This window comes from Chelonia mydas, chromosome 9, assembly GCF_015237465.2.
Source record: "Chelonia mydas isolate rCheMyd1 chromosome 9, rCheMyd1.pri.v2, whole genome shotgun sequence".
Taxonomy (NCBI): Eukaryota; Metazoa; Chordata; order Testudines; family Cheloniidae; genus Chelonia; species Chelonia mydas.
The window spans coordinates 34,804,876-34,811,017 of record NC_057855.1 but is presented as its reverse complement, the minus strand read 5'-3'; positions in this window follow the sequence as shown (position 1 = coordinate 34,811,017).

Genomic DNA, 6,142 nt, shown 5'->3' with positions numbered 1-6,142 from the left:
TTAATCCTTATCTGCTGTATATGTAGCAATCCTTGCCCCTGTGGGTCCCATGTTATTTGACTGTTGTTGATTTGTCTGCATTTTAAACAGCTCAACATCTAAAAATGTCTGGTCCTAATTTAGATATTTACTTATCCACACTTCTCACACACAAGTTAGTATAATATATAGTGTACATCACATACCCCACTATTTCCATTTTATAATACCTCACATTTTTATATTATCACAGTGAAAGGCACACTTGGGAGTTCTGATCTTTTCAATAGCCACTAAGCAGTGTTAAAAGCCCTATAGCATAGCCTAACACCCTGTAGCAACTGTCTCTTAGCAGCTGTGCTGTTAGTCTTTGTGCTGTGAGGCCAGAATTTTCCAGTCTTAGACCCATCAGCCAGGTCAAAAACTTTTTCTTCAAGAACTAAACTTCTGCAGTTTTGCTGGCGTGGCAGAAACTAGTGCTGCCAACAAGAGGGAATTTGTTTGTCGCCGAAATAGAAAAGAAAAAGTCATTGGCGAGCCACACTAATGGATGCCCATTGCAATTAACTTTTCAGCTGTAATGTATTTTACTGTGTAATTGAAAAACATTGATTTTGAGAGCACACAAATGCACATGTGTATACAACGCTATATTTTACTTAGAAGTTATATTGTATCATCATTTTAAAGATGTTTTTCTCCCCGCTTGCATATTCCAAATTCCTAAACATATGTCTTTGATCTGCCTGAAAACATAAGTATCTTTCCTTGCATTTGAACACATGAATAGCTAAGCAAACCCCCTAACACAGCAGAAAGAATGTGCACACACCTAAGACAAAGGCTAGACATGGAAACAGAAAAATCAAAATAGAAAACACCAAATGGAGCCTGTTTGTAATTAAAAACAGGAGCAACATCCTTTCCTCATCAATCCTTAGATATGCTGAAATTCAGCTGTAAGGGGTGGAAGTTATTACTGCTCAGGGAGAAAGGGGGGATAATGTGGGGCGAGGGTTAGTGCTATAAAGCTAAATCATGCCTCCCGCCTCCAATGAATGCACAATATGAGGGAGAGGCCACATGGAGCCCTTCGCCCCTCCTCAACCACACCTGGGCAAGGGTAGGGCCACTTTCTGAGAAGCATAAATAGACTCTCTCAACCTAACAGGGTTTTATCCCTGGCACACGGCCACTCACAAACCTTGACTGATGGTATATAAATGGCATGTCTTGTGCAACTTCAGAGGTGGGAACATCATACAACATTCTGCTTGTGCTTTCTGTTAATAAGATAACAAGACAGAAAATATCATATTGCCTCTATATAAATCTATGATAGTATTCAAGATGTGACCTGTGTGCAGATATGGTCACCTGATCTAAAAAAAAGATATACTGGAATTGGAAAAGGTACAGAAAAGGACAATTAAAATGATTAGGGGCCTGGAACAGCTTCCATATGAGGAGAGATTAAAAAGACTGGGACTTTTCAGTTTGGAAAAGAGACAAGTAAGTGGGGATATGATAGAGGTCTATAAAATGATGACTGATGAGGAGAAAGTAAATAAGGAAGTGTTATTTACTCCTTCTCATAAACAAGAACTAGGGGTCACCAAATGAAATTAATAGGGAGGAGGTTTAAAACAAACAAAAGGAAGTATGTTGTCACACAATGCAGAGTCAACCTATGGAACTCCTTTCCAGAGGATGTTGTGAAGGCCAAGACTATAACAGAGTTCAAAAAGAAACTAGATAAGTCATGGAGGATAGGTCCACCAATGGCTATTAGTCAAGATGGACAGGGATGGTGTCCCTAGCCTCTGTTTGCCAAAAGCTGGGAATGGGCAACAGGGGATGGAAGGATCACTTGATGATTACCTGTTCTGTTCATTCCCTCTGAAGCATCTGATATTGGCCACTTTGGTCTGACTGAGAATGGCTGTTCTTAAGTTTTTTGATGCAAACACATGTAAAGTTTACTGATATTATCAGACACAAATCGGATATCAGAAATGGTAACATACAAAAGCCAGTAGGAGAACACTTCAATCTTCCTGGACATTCTATAACAGATTTAAAAGTAGCCATACTTGAACAGAAAAACTTCAGAAACAGACTTCAAAGAGAAACTGCAGCACTAAAATTCATTTGCAAATTTAACACCATTAATTTGGGCTTGAATAGGGACTGGGAGTGGCTGGCTCACTTGTGAGATAACTCCCTTCTCTTCATGTCTCAGTATAATAATGCCTGCATCTGTAATTTTCAGTCCATGCATCTGAAGAAGTGGGTTTTTTATCCATGAAAGCTTATGCCCAAATAAATCTGTTAGTCTTTAAGGTGCGACTGGACTCCTTGTTGTTTTTGATATTATCTGTACATTTGTAATCATGATGGAGTAAAACACTATGAAGGTATGAGTGGAGATGAGAGAAGTGCCAGCTAGGTACATACAGGAAGATGAAGCAATTTAGGCTTAGTTTGTTCACTATTTGTTGTTTGACTAGTCCAACCTAGAGCTGCGTGAAACCTCGTTCACAGGAGTTTGTGTAGACTTTTGCCCCAGTTGTGGCTTTCATGGTTTAGCCCCTTTCTCATGAATTTCACTTTGAGATGGCCAGACAACCATGCTAGTGTAGTGGGCCGTCCTGATATGAAAACCATACCCTGCTGCACGAAAGTGTGGAAAATAGCCTTTCGAAAGGCCAGGAACCTGGAGACCAAGCCAGCCAACCTTGCAGTAGGTAGGGCATGGAAGGGGATGGAGATAATGGGTCAGATTATGCCATCAAAGGAACAGTCCTGTGTAGACAGTAGTGTGGAGCCACACCACCCTACTGGCAGCTCCAGGCAGCTTTGTGCTCATCATAGGGGCAGCAAATGGCCCACACATCAGCTTAGGAAGGTGCAACATGCTCTCCCCACGCATGGCCAGCTAGCTTCACTGACTAGTGTAGAAGGTGGTGGGATTGTGGTGCCACCTGCATCCATTGGAGAAGCTATCACCTGCAGGGAAATAAAAGGAATGCAAATGTGGCTGGGCCTTGTACAATGAGAAAGGTTTCTTGCTCCGGCCACAATCTCACCCTATGGTGAGAAGGAATAAAGAAATAATGAAAGAAGGGAAAGAAAAAACAGGAAACTGCAAATACAAGATTAGAACAATTTGTATTCACACATTTCATTGTTTTTCTTTTGATACACGAGTGTGTTATTTTATATTCAAGTAATCCACTAGTTTTAGTAATAGTAATCTGTTTCTAACCTTCCTGTTAAACAACAACTGTGGAAGTAATAAACCATGTTTTAATGGCAATGTTCTATCATTTAATAATGCAAAATATAAATAATTATTAATTTCTTCAGCTTTTATTAGTAATCTTTATACTATTTTAACATCATTTTCAACTAGCCCATTAGACTGTGGGTAACCAGGATTTGATGTAATATGTTTGAAATTATATGCTGTGGCAAATCTTTTAAACTCTTGACTGTGCAACTGAGGTCCATTATTGTCATTACCATGTTGGGAATGCCATTCCTTGCGAAAATTGATTTAATTTTATTAATTACTTGTTTGGTAGATGCATTTGCTACTACAGATATTTCAGAAAAATGTAAAAAATAATCAAGAACTGTGACATATCAATGTCCTTTATACTCAAATAGATCTAAACCTACTTTAGATTAAGGCCTTAGTTTTCTTGAATAAACATCATAGGTTGTTTAGACCAAGCATTTCTATATTTTTGACATATGTCACTTTCTTTTATATAATCCTCTGTTTTGGTTCATTTGTGGCCAATAATGTGTTTTGCTCTATGTTTAAATTTGTCTATGCCTAAATGTCCCTCGTGTATGCATATCAACATCTCTGCACGCAATCAGAGACATGAAGGTCACTATCTTACAACAAAAAAACTTCAAATCCAGAGTCCAGCGAGAAACTGCTGAATTGGAATTCATTTGCAAATTGGATACTATTAATTTAGGCTTAAATAGAGACTGGGAGTGGCTAAGTCATTATGCAAGGTAGGCTATTTCCCCTTGTTTCCCCTCTCCCCCCAGACGTTCTGGTTAAACTTGGATTTATGCTGGAAGTGGCCCACCTTGATTGTCATGCACAGTGTGGGGAGAGTGGTCAGTTTGGATGAGCTATTGCCAGCAGGAGAGTGAGTTTGTGTGTGGGGGGGGGATGAGGTGAGAAAACCTGGATTTGTGCTGGAAATGGCCCACCTTGGATGAGCTATTACCAGCAGGAGAGTGAGTTTGTGTGTGTATGGGGGTGGGGGAGTGAGAAAACCTGGATTTGTGCTGGAAATGGCCCACTTTGATTTTCATGCAGGTTGTAAGGAGAGTGGTCACTTTGGATAGGCTATTACCAGCAGGAGAGTGAGTTTGTGTGTGTGGTTTTTGGAGGGGGGTGAGGGGGTGAGAGAACCTGGATTTCTGCAGGAAATGGCCCACCTTGATTATCATACACATTGTGAAGACAGTGGTCACTTTGGATGGGCTATTACCAGCAAGAGAGTGAGTTTGTCTGTGGGGGGGCGGAGGGTGAGAAAACCTGGATTTGTGCTGGAAATGGCCCAACTTGATGATCACTTTAGATAAGCTATTACCAGCAGGAGAGTGGGGTGGGAGGAGGTATTGTTTCATGGTGTCTGTGTATATAATGTCTTCTGCAATTTCCACAGTATGCATCCGATGAAGTGAGCTGTAGCTCACGAAAGCTCATGCTCAAATAAATTGGTTAGTCTCTAAGGTGCCACAAGTCCTCCTTTTCTTTTTGCGAATACAGACTAACACGGCTGTTACTCTGAAATCTCCCTACAAAATTAACCATACCCAAAAAATTCTGTAATGACTCCTCCTATTTTGGGTTAGCAATATTATCAATGGTTTGTATTCATTGTGGCTCACCCCCGACTGGTCAGTTTTCCTACTAGAAATGTTAATTCTTGCACTCTAAATTTGCATTTATTTTTGTTATGTTTTAATCCTGCTTCTTTGGCTCTAGATGATGTTTGTTAATCTTCTATCATGTTCTTCTAAAGTTTTTCCTCGCATTATTATATCATCTATGTACATTTGTATGCCATCTCTATTTTCAAAAATCTTTTGCATTGCTCTATGAAATACTTTGGGAGCTTAACATAATCCAAAAGTTGCACTGCTGACTGATTGCTGGAGAAGCACCTAAGTAGCTGAACAAAGTTCCTGCTAAATTTCTTCTGACTCATTGCTCTGGAGAGCATGGGGAAATGTTCAGACTCCTTCAAGAGCAGTTACACCATGATGGTCAGAACGCAGCAGAGAATAAGAGAACTGGGAGGGAGCCATATGCCCTCTGTGACACAGTCTGGTTGGAAAGACAGCACAGGTTTGTTTGCAATGACTGCTTATCTTTCAGGGAACCTGGTTTGAATTTTGAATTTGTCTTTGCATTTACGTAAGCAATCTGTGGCCTGATTTTCAGAGGTGCTGAACACCCACAAATCCCACTGAAGTCAACAGGAGCTGCAGGTGCTCAGCTCCTTTGAAAATCAGATCCTTGTATGTGTAAAGAGCTCTGCATGACACAATTGCCCAGCAGTAATTTCCAGAGCCAGCACTGGCTGCCAGTTAACTTTGCTCCAGCATAAGGCTGCTTAGAACTTCTGATATGTAGTCAGTGGATCCGACTCCAATCTCAGATGTATGGCGCAAATCTCTGCACATTTCCCCAAATCTGCTGCCACATATACACATGAAAACCCAAGAGTGAGTTTGGCTGGATATAGGCAGCAGGGAAAGATATTAGAACAGCACGTGTGGGAATAAAATCTCACCCACTCAGCATTCACTGAGAAAAATTTCTTGCACAGTTCTGTGAATATTTATTGACATTAAAAAGTGAATTTGGTTTGCTATTGCAGGTACTGTCACCTTCACAAGCCCTCGACAGCAAAAGTATTTCATAGGCAAACATTTATTTTAAAAGATAGAGTTCATCTTATTTTAGAACTCAGGGTCTATGTCAAGATTTCACACTATGCTAAATGCATTACAACATCTACCAAAAGTGCAGTGTATTTTTAAAATGGTCAAGCATTACACAGATTAGTTGTGGTTTTTGCATGCTCACCAATTTCAATTAGAGAGCATCTTCACCCCTCAG